Raw genomic sequence first — 14,516 nt, 5'->3', positions numbered from 1 at the left:
CTGTTGAGTCTAAAAAGTGTTGTCTCGTCTTGCCAAAATGTTTAAATACAGCTCACTTTTCTAATGTGTTTAATTTTTTTTACTGGCTTTTGGCTCGAACTCTGGCCATGATGCTTTAATGGATGAACCAATTCTAGGAAGATTGATCTTGTGCAAACCTAGATAGGTCCACCAGTTTTATTGATACTATCAGTTTCTGGTCTTCCTCTTCGCCTTGTTCCTTCTATTCTCCTGACCTTGATGTAGTTCTCCATTGATTGCTCCCTTCATATGATGTGTCCAAAGTAGGTAAGCTCTATGGTGATCCTTGCTTCGAGTGACATCTCTGGCTTTATATGTTCCCAAATTGATTAGTTTGTTTTTCTTGTCATCCATGGTATTGCTAACATCCTTCTCCAGCACCACATTTTGAAGACACTGATTCTCCTTTTGTCTTGTTTCTTTATTGTCCAGATTTTGCATCCGTATTTCACCACAGAAAAGATCAAACATTTAGTGTCTCTTCTGTGGTATCATACTGATTTAGTCTATCTATAAAAAGGCTTCAACCATTTACTAAAAGCATATGTAAATAGAATTTGCTAATTTTTCATTGACAACATTCTTATGCCGTGATCATGCCCCCATCTCGAGTGAAGTACTACGAAACTATGTAAATAAAATGTAAAAAATAAATAATGATAATAATGGAAAAAGTTCATATAAAGTCCAAAACTTTAAAACTGAAACACTCTGCAGGGGTGCGATGGCAAAGCAGGAGATGGAAACTGGCTGGTGGGCATCAGCTTAAGTTCTCGAAATTGCTTGACCTCCTCAGATATCGTGCTCCAGAGGTGGAAGCGTCGGGCCAAGCGCATTTGTAATGTTTACCAAGCAGATGGCAGGCAGGTGTTTCTTCTCATTTGCCGAACAGACCTGTAATGTCAAGCTGCATGGGGTGAGAGAGAAAAGGGAATGCTGTCTTCTTCTAAAGTAAAAGCCAAACCTCTGACCTTCTGGCCGACTGGCAGGCGGGAGTTCTTTATCTGAATTCAAGGCCTTTCGGTAGAGATGCCCTTGAGAGATTGTGAATATGCAACTCCAATACATTTCTTAGCATCTCAGGTGTGTTGTAGTTTCATGTGCACTGTATTTATAATGAGATAAAGCGCTGGCTCGTCCCTTGGGAACAATTAAACATGTGTTCCCTTTCAAAACTTAAAGGGCATGGAAAAAGCAGACTGTGTGTTCGCGAGGCTGTTTTAATCAATGGAACAGCGCCTGTCTGTCACTGCTTAATAAACTTTGATTTACAGTGAAATCTCTACAAGGCACAGACTAGTATGGGTTTTATTTCCAAGGGGTATTATGTTAGTCACGGATTTCTGGGGCTGATAACAGGGAAGTAGAGTGTGTTTTACTGAAAGTTTCCATCTGATTAATGGCAATGATTATGCACAGCGCATTGTACCAGACAGAGGAAAAATACGTTGACAGGTAGATAGTGAAATCTCAATAGCATTAATCATTGAATGTTTTAGCATTTTAAATGCTTCGGAGCCTATACATATTAAAGTAGGCCGAGGGAGTCGTACATCAGTTTAGGGGGCAAGTATGTATGAAACATTGCAACGGCACAGTAAACAAATTGCTCAAGAGCATTAAGCTAAAATATGGACTAAAATAAAGCCTTGATGCAACGATTTAAGGCCATTGTAATGTCCAGTTGTCATCCATGTTCTTTCTCCTTGTTATCGGGAATTTTTTCCTTAGAAGTCTATGTCATCAGATTCCACGTTACATACGTAACTTTATATATCTTGCACTGATGCTTAAAATCCATGTCAGAATGGCAAAAATTTCTGTTTTATTCGAGCTCTCCCCACCAAGCCTGATTGACAGCTCCTCAGTGACCCTCCTCCCTGCTGCTGATAAATCTCCATTCACCTAGCCTGATTGACAGCTCCTCAGTGACTCTGCTCCTGGCTGCTGCTGATAAATCTCCATTCACGTAGCTTGATTGACAGCTCCTCAGTGTCCCTCCTCCCTGCTGCTGATAAATCTCCATTCACCTAGCCTGATTGACAGCTCCTCAGTGACTCTGCTCCTGGCTGCTGCTGATAAATCTCCATTCACGTAGCTTGATTGACAGTTCCTCAGTGTCCCTCCTCCCTGCTGCTGCTGATAAATCTCCATTCACGTAGCTTGATTGACAGCTCCTCAGTGACCCTGCTCCTCGCTGCTGCTGATAAATCTCCATTCACATAGCTTGATTGACAGTTCCTCAGTGTCCCTCCTCCCTGCTGCTGCTGATAAATCTCCATTCAGCTAGCCTGATTGAGAGTTCCTTAGTGTCCCTCCTCCCTGCTGCTGCTGATAAATCTCCATTCACGTAGCTTGACTGACAGCTCCTTAGTGACCCTGCTCCTCACTGCTGCTGATAAATCTCCATTCAGCTAGCCTGATTGACAGCTCCTCAGTGACCCTGCTCCTCGCTGCTGCTGATAAATCTCCATTTAGCTAGCCTGATTGACAGTTCCTCAGTGCCCTCCTCCCTGCTGCTGTTAATAAATCTCCATTCACCTAGCCTGATTGACAGCTCCTCAGTGTCCCTCCTCCCTGCTGATGAATCTCCACTCATCTAGACTGATTCACAGTTTATCAGTGTTCCTCCTCGTACTGCTGTTGATGTTTCTCCTGACAAAGCCTTGGGTGAAACGTGCATTGGGGCTTGTGGGCCAGAGCATAATGTACCTTACCCCCTTTACATTGACATACTATCTCTATGTAGGTATTCATTAATTTTCTCTTATTAAGACCAGTCACAGCATTATGCTTTATGACTAAGGGTATTTAGGGTAGGGTTTTAACCTTTTTTGCACTTTCTCTAAAATACTAAAATGTGATATACATTGCATATGTACTTGGGCACCGCTTCACAAGAGTATTCTGTTTGTTTGATATATTTTTTCTAATATTTATACAAACCTTTTAAAATATATTAATAAAATGTTTATTTTATGAGATCTTATTGGCGCTCTTCCTTTCCTTATGTTTGTTCTATAATTTTTTCATAGAGTGTGTCTCTCGTATGTTCTCTTATTTTTTGCTCAGTCTTTGTTGGTATTTACTATTTATAATATTACTTCTTCCATTACTATTGACACTACTACTACTTCTATTATTATTAATACTATCACTACTTCTTCCAATACTATTGACACTACTACTTCTATTATTATTACTACTACTACTCCTTGTTCCATTACTATTGACGCTAGTGCTACTACTTCTATTATTATTGGTACTACCACTACTTCTTCCATTACTATTAGCACTACTACTACTTCTATTATTCCTAATACTACTACTCCTCGTTCCATTACTATTGACACTAGTGCTACTACTAGTGTTGAGCGATACAGTCCGATACTTGAAAGTATCGGTATCGGATAGTATCGGCCGATACCCGAAAAATATCGGATATCGCCGATACCGATACCCGATACCAATGCATTTCAATGGGACGCAAAGTATCGGAATGGTTCCCAGGGTCTGAAGGAGAGGAAACTGTCCTTCAGGCCCTGGGATCCATATTCATGTGTAAAATAAAGAATTAAAATAAAAAATATGGATATACTCACCCCTCCAGTGGCCCCTGGATCTTACCGCTGTAACCGGGAGCCTTTGTTCCTAAGAATGAGCCCGTGAAGGACCTTCGATGACGTCGCGGCTGACGTCACGGCTTCTGATTGGTCGCGTGAGCGGTCACATGAGCGGTCACGTGACCAATCAGAAGCCGCGACATCATCGAAGGCCCTTCACGCGCTCATTCTTAGGAACAAAGGCTCCCGGTTACAGCGGTAAGATCCAGGGGCCACAGGAGAGGTGAGTATATCCATATTTTTTATTTTAATTCTTTATTTTACACATGAATATGGTTCCGATACCGATTCCCGATACCACAAAAGTATCGGAACTCGGTATCGGAATTCCGATACCGCAAGTATTGGCCGATACCCGATACTTGTGGTATCGGAATGCTCAACACTAGCTACTACTTCTATCGCTATTGATATAACTACTTCTATTACAATGTATGCTGCTACTACTACCACTACTACATCTTCTTGCATTGCTATTGATACTACTACTATTACTATTACTATTGATATTTCTACTACCACTACTTCTATTACTATTGATACTACTACTACTTCTATTACTATTGATACAGCAACTTATTCTTTTACTATTGATACTACTAATACTTCTATCACTATTGATACTACTACTAATACTTCTCTTACTATTGATACTACTTCTACTACTACTATTGATACTACCACTACTTCTCTTACTATTGATACTACTACTTCCATTACTATTGATACTACTACTTCTATTACTATTGATACTACTAATACTTCTATTACTATTGATACTACTACTAATACTTCTCTTACTATTGATACTACTACTTCTATTACTATTGATACTACCACTACTTCTCTTACTATTGATACTACTACTTCCATTACTATTGATACTACTACTTCTATTACTATTGATACTACTAATACTTCTATTACTATTGATACTACTACCACTTCTATCACTATTGACACAGCTACTTATTCTATTACTATTGATACTACTACTAATACTTCTCTTACTATTGATACTACTACTTCTATTACTATTGATACTACTACTACTTCTATTACTATTGATACTACTAATACTTCTATTACTATTGATACTACTAATACTTCTATTACTATTGATACTACTACCACTTCTATCACTATTGACACAGCTACTTATTCTATTACTATTGATACTACTAATACTTCTATTACTATTGATACTACCACTACTTCTCTTACTATTGATACTACTACTTCCATTACTATTGATACTACTACTTCTATTACTATTGATACTACTACTACTTCCATTACTATTGATACTACTACTTCTATTACTATTGATACTACTACTTCTATTACTATTGATACTACTAATACTTCTATTACTATTGATACTACTACCACTTCTATCACTATTGACACAGCTACTTATTCTATTACTATTGATACTACTACTAATACTTCTATTACTATTGATACTACTTCTACTACTACTTGTGCTTCCACCAATGATGTAAAATTAATGACTGTCATTCTGGTTATTCAGATCTTCAATATTATCGTCATTAGTAATACGTTTGTATATCAGAGTAATGTCAATTAAATGAATATATGTCTAATTATTTATGCTACCGCAATAATAATAAATATCATTATTATGTTAAATAATGAATGTTATATCCTTATATGTAAGTATAATATAAATGCTGAAAAACGTCTAAAAATATCTGACATTATTGGAAGCAGCAGAAGCCGACATATAATATTAATAATTCAGTAATCATCCTTTATATGATCTTTATTTGTCACCAAGGAAATAAAATCATGAATCCTGACAGTCCAGGATCATTTCTCAGCATTACCCTTCAAGCTGAACTTCAGCAGAGACGATATTCGTCCATTTTAGCTCTGTGTATTATAGCCCGGATCTGGCTTTTTAATCCCACTGACTGTACTATAACACAGTGTAATTGTATTTTCTAAATTTCATTTATTCCCAGTTACGTGGAGACGATGATCCATATGAAACAGTGCCCTGGAAACAATAGGAAAGTTTGGTCCTGGCAGACATTGCTGATTTTTAGACTTTATATTTTGTATAATATTTTAAATTTTGTATATTTACGCTATACTTTTTTTTTTTTGCTTAGGTTATATAAAGCGTAAAGAATCCTGCAGATGTGGAGCAGTGAGTTCCCAGCGCTATGCAGATTCCTCACCAATGATTCTGTCACTGTCATATATAGATACACTTATCGTCTCTTAGTCATGACTTTAATGTGCCACTTACAATCTCCATTTATCACATGAATGAGGAAATGGAGCCAAATGTAATGATCCATTGAAGGAAAATAAGTGGCTGCTGGAACCGATATCTCACTACTCTTGTTCCTCTGACTTTCAGAGTAATGTACTCTATGGAACCAACAAGCAAACACATTAAAAATGGTTGTAAGCTTTCAGAGCTGAACTCCTTCAGATGTCTCCTTCCCCGATACCCTCGCGCTTATAGAGGTCGTATAATAGGATAAGAGTCCGTAAGATGCAGAGGTTCCTGTACCTGGGAAGGACACGTTTACAGGAGAGTTTATATATATGGTCACATCATAATATGCACCCGAGTAACAGAAGCCTAGGCATGCTCAAATCATTATACTTTATCCCATCCATTTTAGTTATGGGTTTCGCCAAATCACCAGCCGTATTTCCCATTATTCACTCATATTTGGATGGTTATCCCTTCCATTCTACAATATTCAACACAATGACTTTGTAAACACAATACTGTATATTCAACTTGAGCTAAGTTACAGCTTAAGTTATACTCCAGAGCTGCACTCACTATTCTGCTGGAGCAGTCACTGTGTACATACATTACATTACTGATCCTCTACTAATCCTGAGTTATATCCTGTATTACACTCCAGAGCTGCATTCACTATTCTGCTGGTGCAGTCACTGTGTACATACATTACATTACTGATCCTGAGTTACATCCTGTATTATACCCCAGAGTTGCACTCACTATTCTGCTGGTGAAGTCACTGTGTACATATATTACATTACTGATCCTGTACTGATCCTGAGTTACATCCTATATTGTTCTGCAGAGCTGCACTCACTATTCTGCTGGTGCAGTCACTGCGTACATACATTACATTACTGATCCTGAGTTACATCCTGTATTTTACCCCAGAGCAGCACTCACTATTCTGCTGGTGCAGTCACTGCGTACATACATTACATTACTGATCCTGAGTTACATCCTGTATTATACCCCAGAGTTGCACTCACTATTCTGCTGGTGAAGTCACTGTGTACATATATTACATTACTGATCCTGTACTGATCCTGAGTTACATCCTATATTGTTCTGCAGAGCTGCACTCACTATTCTGCTGGTGCAGTCACTGCGTACATACATTACATTACTGATCCTGAGTTACATCCTGTATTATACCCCAGAGTTGCACTCACTATTCTGCTGGTGAAGTCACTGTGTACATATATTACATTACTGATCCTGTACTGATCCTGAGTTACATCCTATATTGTTCTGCAGAGCTGCACTCACTATTCTGCTGGTGCAGTCACTGCGTACATACATTACATTACTGATCCTGAGTTACATCCTGTATTTTACCCCAGAGCAGCACTCACTATTCTGCTGGTGCAGTCACTGCGTACATACATTACATTACTGATCCTGAGTTACATCCTGTATTATACCCCAGAGTTGCACTCACTATTCTGCTGGTGAAGTCACTGTGTACATATATTACATTACTGATCCTGTACTGATCCTGAGTTACATCCTATATTGTTCTGCAGAGCTGCACTCACTATTCTGCTGGTGCAGTCACTGCGTACATACATTACATTACTGATCCTGAGTTACATCCTGTATTTTACCACAGAGCAGCACTCACTATTCTGCTGGTGCAGTCACTGCGTACATACATTACATTACTGAACCTATACTGATCCGGAGATACATCCTGTATTATACTCCAGAGCTGCACTCACTATTCTGCTGATGCAGTCACTGTGTACATACATTACATTACTGATCCTGAGTTACATCCTGTTTTATACTGCAGAGCTGCAGTCACTATTCTGCTGGTGCAGTCACTGTGTACATACATTACATTACTGATCCTGAGTTACATATTGTATTATAGTCCAGAGCTGCACTCACTATTCTGTTAGTGGAATTACAGTGTTCACAGTTTATATTGTACTATTTCTAATTTGCAGCAAGCATTATTCTCCAGAGCTGTACTCAGACTTTTGCTAATTATTATTGGAAGTTGTCAAAAAATGTATTGAACATGAGCACCTAAAATGCAGTAAATGACTATACAGAACTTGGTGTAAAGACAACCCTCTCTATAAGCTCAGTGCTGACAGTAAAAAGCAGAGAGTTGTATGATTTCAGCTCTGCAGCATGAAGGCTTATTAATGAGCTCGAGACTAAAATCCTCACTCAGAATTAGCACAAAATAACTCATATAATTTACTTTAAAAAAAGAGAATAACTTTCTATGTAGATTCATTCTAGAATCCTATCACTGTCCATACGACCCTCAGCCATTTGGTCATCTTCTCAGAAGGAAAACATAAATATGCTGGGTCTTCTTCTATAAAGAATCTAACAAAGGGATTAATGGAGATAATCGTCATCAGGGTTAATTAAGACTGATTTTTCTTCCCTATGACTTTTTGATTTCCCCTGCGCCTACAGAACGGTTTAGAGGCTTTTTTTTTTTAATCTGGTATACCAGTTTGTGAAATCACAACCATGAACAGCGATATTGATTGTTTCTTAGAAACCATCGCAGCTGTTCAGATAAATTACCTTTGATATGTGACCTACTGTATGATATAATTACCACAACATCAAAGATTTTCTATAAATTATTAAGCGGCTAATACGCTTCATCATTTAGGTGCATCGTTGTATGGAGATGAGGAGCATCGAGCAGACACTGGACATCTGGATGTATGGGCGCCCATCACAAATGGGATCGATAAAGCACCATGATCACCATCCCGGTCAGATGGCTAGATATACCAAAATTCTGCAATCCTACCCAAAAAATGCCTGTACTGCCACAATATCCTACTCCAGCTAGAGCGACTGGACTAAACACATGCAATTTAGTACTTAATGCCGGGTAATCACCGCGCGGTACTAACCAGCATATGAGCTGGTGTGGAAAGAAAAATCACATCGATAAGGTTTTCTTTTGTGCGGTAATGTGTTGAGGAGACTGAAGAAAGTTTACTCTATCTGATCGATATACCCCAAGCCTGGCCGGAGTTTAAGAGTTTTGACATCTCAATATGGATTAATAAAGTTACATATGATTGCTATTATAAAATGGAGTAAGACCTGCCATGGGGTCTTTGGTGAGAGGAAGCCCAGCCATGGTCGTTGGATCAATGTGGTTTCTTCTGATGAACAAGTATGTTTATCTCGAAATGCGATGACGAATAAACCACATTTCAGTCTCCTGCTCATCTCTGAACCATTGACAACTCAGATTTTTACCCACCGATTTCCAGCCTCACAACTTTCAGCCATAGTTGTTCATATACCCATTGACATTTTGCGGACAACAATCGAGTCTGCCATCTGCATTGTCACCAAGATTCATAAAGTGAAAGAGGAACCCGTCCCACCTGCTTTGGGAACTGTATTCTTTCTCATCGGGGTGACATTGGAACTGACTTTGTTGGCTGGGACCTATAGAGCCTTCTAGTCTGACATTACAAGTGTTCATGTTGTCAGATGTAGGTATCAGTTCCCTACCTTGGCATCTTGGACAGCACCACATCCTATTAAACCTCCAAGCTCCTGATGGAAGCTGCCAGATGTAGTTCTGCGTCTTGGTTTCACACACCCACAATTCATCGCCTGGATTTTCCTGTTTTTGACCTCAGTTCGTTTACCGAACATTCTTTTGCAAGATGTTTTTGTAAGTTGTCCTCCCTACTGATGTTGTTGTGACTTCCTGACAATTCCTGCCAGCCTGCATCACCGGACAGCAGCCAACCCAGTGGTCCCAGCCCAAGAGGTCACTGTCTAAGTTCCGATCTCTGTACTGGGGTTAAAGAGTAAAGGCTAGGGCAAACTCTGGGATCTGGTAAACCGAATGGATAGCACTAAGTCTGTTTGAAGGAGCAATTTTTAAAGCTGCTTGGTGACTACGAACAGTGCCCCTGTTGTAGTACCAAAACTTTCCTCTACTAGTTTCTACTAGTGTCAATTTTCTTATGAATTGATATGACAAACATTTAAAAAAACATAGGAGAGGCAAATTCATCAGTTTTTGAATTTATTATTTTTTTCCCTCAGGGTATTTTCTAATTTGTTACCTCTTTTATTATTATTAACTGTATGTTATTTGTTAAAGGGACCCTGTCACCCCCCCCAGGTGTTTGTAACTAAAAGAGCCACCTTGTGCAGCACTAATGCTGCATTCTGACAAGGTGGCTCTTTTAGTTATTGGTGCTGTAACTTCAGAAATCATCCATTTTATAATTTGTCCCAAATACCTTGAATCAGTCCTGGAGGCAGGTCTTCCCACCCTGCTGCAAATGCAGCACCGCTGTCACTCATGTCCTCTTGGCGCCGGGCGCCGCCTCCTCAGTGCTGTTTTCAAATGAGCCGGCGCCTGCACTCTTTTCTCGTGCCTTGGGCATGCCCAGTGAGCGCTGCCCGTTCTATGTCCTCATTTGCAGTCTAGCTGACTGTGCCTGTGTGGCAGCACTGCCCGAGATCCCGCCCGCAGTGTCTTCTGATTTATTCTCACTGCAGGGCTGGGATTCCTGGGCATGCACAGTGCATATCTAAGCCTCTCACTCATCTCCCTCCGCTTTCTTCCGACTGTGCGGCATCAGCTGATCCCTAATCGCATGCCAATGCCAATAGGATAGGACAAAACCCATATGACTGGTGACTTGAGCCTGTTTATAGGGTCTCTTAGATAACCCGGCTCTATAGGTGTCACCGTGCCTCCTGGGTGTAGGTGCAGACAGGTAACCTGCAATTAGCTGTCCTGCCGGTCTCTGAAATAAGGCATAGAGGTCCTTACTCCCTCGGTATTCTAGCTACCGGGATTCTGCGCCTCAGTGGGAGGCAGCCTGAGTGGGGCTGGTCCCCTTCTGGTATCCTCTCCTTTGCTCTCCTTTGCTTCGACTTCCTTCATGCTCGCTGCAATGCAATTCTGCCTTTCAATGTCTCTTTCTGGGAGCTGCAGCTCTGAGGGCATGCACAGTTCTGTTAACCTTCTGTCCTCCTCAGATTCTGGTCTGGAACTAACTGAGCTGAGTTCAGCCAGCAACTCACTAACTTTCCCTACAGACTACCAGTTATATATCTATAGGGAGTGACCTTATAAATAGGAGCAGAAGCTCCCCCCTGGTGGCCTGGAGTGTGAATGTATTGCATGTTTGTGATACCTGGATGCAGCTATCCTTTCTTGCCTCCAAACATAGCATCACCTCTCCCCGAGGGGAAAGCAATACCACTGTGACGACCAGGACCCTAGGGCGCCACACAAGTAATTTCACTATGAAGATATATAGATTATTCATCTGTTTGCTTTTACACATTACATTTCTCAATCTACAAGTAATTTCAATCTGAAGATCTATGGATTATTATTGGTCTTTTGCTTTTAAACATTACATTTCTCAATCTGCAAGTAATTTCACTATGAAGATCTATGGATTGTGGGTCTATCACGTCTAAACGTTACATTTCTCGATCTGCAAGTAATTTAGATATTTTGGCGCTCGTCCCTTACCAACTCTTTTGCATTTTTTAAAAGATAGCCAGTTATTTTTCTACTTAGACCAAATTTTGTTTTCATTTTGGGAATGATTTTTGGATAGTATATTTACGGTATTTTATATATATATATATATATATATATATATATATATATATATATATATATATTAAATAGCTACAATAGGAATAAAGTATAATTTAAAAAATGAGAAAAATAATGGAAAAAATAGAAAGGGACATCTGTAAAAAATATATTCATGCATGAAAAAGAAAAAAGTTCCCGTGGGTCTGAAGGTAATTTAGTTGATGGGTTAATAACGCCGTCAGCCAGTGGCCTTGCTCTAGAAAGTGACAAGAGAAGAAGGTTTTATATTGTTCTTTCGTAAACTCATGTAAAGGAGGATGTGGGACCTCTGACCCAGAGAATTTTTTTTCCTTTTCTCGCTCTTTCATTTCCTTCCATCTTTTGCTGTTTTTATGGTGATGAACTATGTCTGATAATGCTGCTGCGTGTTACCAGGCAGAGATAGGGGGGTCATAAATTAAACTCTTCTACTCACACAGGAGCCATAAAACAGTATCCTACTGTTATAATTTATCAGAAGACAAGCACTGGTTTCCTTAAATAAGCCACGGTGACATTATTATGAGTTTGGAGAGACAGCTTCAAATTCTCCCCATCAGTGCTACATGCAAGGGGGCCCAGGGTTCATCCGTCACCAGACTTTTTGAGGAAGAAAGAAGTTAACTCTAGCCATTTATCCCCGTGTCCTACATTCCCTGTGACAATAGATCTTCTGGTGGTAAAGTCTTATGATCGTTTGTCATTTTTAATGCAAAATAATGACAATGTGGATCCATTCATCGCAAGCCCAAAAGAGCAACGTTTTGTGGCAAAATCGGATTTAGAAACTTCCATAGATAGTAACGCAGAGCCATCGCTGAGCAAAGATCTATATATCCTGGTAGTCTGCAAAATAAGGAATTCCATCTTTTTTGTTTAACATATAGAACTGTGGACATCTTATGGAAATGCATGTACTTTTGTCTACATATATTTTTTGCAATTGGGTTTCATGAAAAATTTCTTTCTATAAGCCTTTATGTATTGCTGTTAGTGTTGAGTGATACCTTCCGATACTCAAAGGTATCTGTATCGGATGGGATGGGCCGATATCCAAAAAATATCGGATATCGCCGATACCGATACCCGATACCAATGCAAGTCAATGGGACACAAGTATCGGAAGCTATCCTGGATGGTTCCCAGGGTCTGAAGGAGAGGAAACTCTCCTTGAGGCCCTGGGATCCATATTCATGTAAAAAATAAAGAATTAAAATAAAAAATATGGATATACTCACCCCTCCGGCAGCCCCTGGACCTTACCGATGTAACCGGCAGCCTCCGTTTCTAAGAATGAGGAGTTTAGGACCTTCGATGACGTCGCGGCTTGTGATTGGTCACGTGATCGCTCATGTGACCGCTCACGCGACCAATCACAAGCCGCGACATCATCGCAGGTCCTAAACTCCTCATTCTTAGGAAGGGAGGCTGCCGGTTACATCGGTAAGGTCCAGGGGCCGCCGGTGGGGTGAGTATATCCATATTTTTTATTTTAATTCTTTATTTTTTACATGAATATGGATCCCAGGGCCTGAAGGAGAGTCTCCTCTCCTCCAGACCCTGGGAACCATACACTGGGAACTTCCGATTCCGATTTCCGATATCACAAAAATATACAGCCGATACCCGATACTTGCGGTATCGGAATGCTCAACACTAATTGCTGTACATAGCTGGCTGTAGAATGAGACAACAGAGAGTCCATCAGGGAGCATAGTTTGTAACTCTTACTTTTATACTTCCTACAAATTCCTCTATGCGGTATACATGCATCAAAATTGATTTAGTTATAAATCAGTTTCTAAAGTGAGCTCCCTTATCATTTCTCAGTTAATGTATTATGCAGCCAGCCATGTACAGTGATGCATAGATGCTGTAGAAGCCAAACAGTGCAAAATTTATAATGAAATCTATTTGAAAAATTGAGTTGTAGGAAAAAAATAGTGTGACGTTATGATGACATAATGTAACATGTCCATGAACAGAATTAAAGGGAATCTGTCAGCAGTTTTTTGCTGCCTCATCTGAGAACAGCATAATGTAGAGAAAGAGACCCCGATTCCAACGATATATCAATTAGCTTTCTGGAGGCAGCAGTTGTGACGCAATCAGAGTTTTTAGATGTGGCACGTAACAGAGCTCAGAAAGCTAACCCCGCCCACAGCACAGCTTTCTGTGTACATCATCTGTTGACAGTGAGCTGCTAATCAGTGTCGGGGGCGGAGTTGGTCTAGTGATAATTTCTTGGTGATAAAACACTTGTTGTATGAAAATAAAAGCACACAGCCTAATAAGTGATACATCACTGAAATCAGTGTCTCAGCCCCTACCTCATGGTGTCCTCAAATTACATAGCACAAACCTGCTGACAGATTCCCTTTAATTTAAGTACTTCATGCCAATTTGGAAGGGAACATCACTATGGATGTCAGGTCACCCCATTGATTGTAGGGAATATGTTACAGGATTAGCGTTATACATGTTCTAGAATACTTTGATAAATGAAAGGTCTTACTTTCTGTGTGGCCTCTCCACCTTTGTTAGTGCTTATTGTTTCTACTTCTCTGAAACAAGTTGTCTCTTATTCAGCACTTTCAAACATTCTGGCAAATTTCCTTTTCTTAAAGTCTCACCCATATTCCCTCATGTCCCGGGTTGGCGCTCTTTCAGATGTCTATTCCAGTTCCTGTCTGCTAATTAACATCTTCATTGTGTACAATCTGGAATGTGATGTATGTGAACCACCATTAGTTGCTAATGAGTTATGACCTGCTAATTTAAAGGGAAAAAAAAGTGTTGACCTCGTTGGAGCCTTCTCTATTCCCAGACAATGGATTTTCCAACCCTGGGATTTTTTTAACTTAAAAAAAAAATCGATTACCCCTTATCAGTCAATAAAATCAATGAATACAATAGTTTCCTTTTCTAGCCTTCCGATCCTCATTTTGTTGATTTCTAT

General features: G+C 39.7%; 1 protein-coding gene and 1 long non-coding RNA gene across 30 annotated transcripts in view; both read right to left on the bottom strand.

Annotated features, from left to right (window-relative positions):
- Nucleotides 1-14,516, bottom strand: part of CELF4 (CUGBP Elav-like family member 4) — a 1,364,246-nt gene that overhangs the window by 1,087,711 nt on the left and 262,019 nt on the right. The gene's annotated exons all lie outside the window — the stretch shown is intronic.
- Nucleotides 5,777-10,453, bottom strand: LOC143793712 (uncharacterized). Its single transcript, XR_013220214.1, has 3 exons — nt 7,512-10,453; nt 6,572-7,069; nt 5,777-6,473 (listed from the first exon to the last, which is right to left on the bottom strand). It is a non-coding gene; the product is annotated as an uncharacterized LOC143793712 (long non-coding RNA).

This window comes from Ranitomeya variabilis, chromosome 1 (genome assembly GCF_051348905.1).
Source record: "Ranitomeya variabilis isolate aRanVar5 chromosome 1, aRanVar5.hap1, whole genome shotgun sequence".
Classification (NCBI taxonomy): domain Eukaryota; kingdom Metazoa; phylum Chordata; class Amphibia; order Anura; family Dendrobatidae; genus Ranitomeya; species Ranitomeya variabilis.
This window is presented reverse-complemented; position numbering and strand designations above follow the sequence as displayed.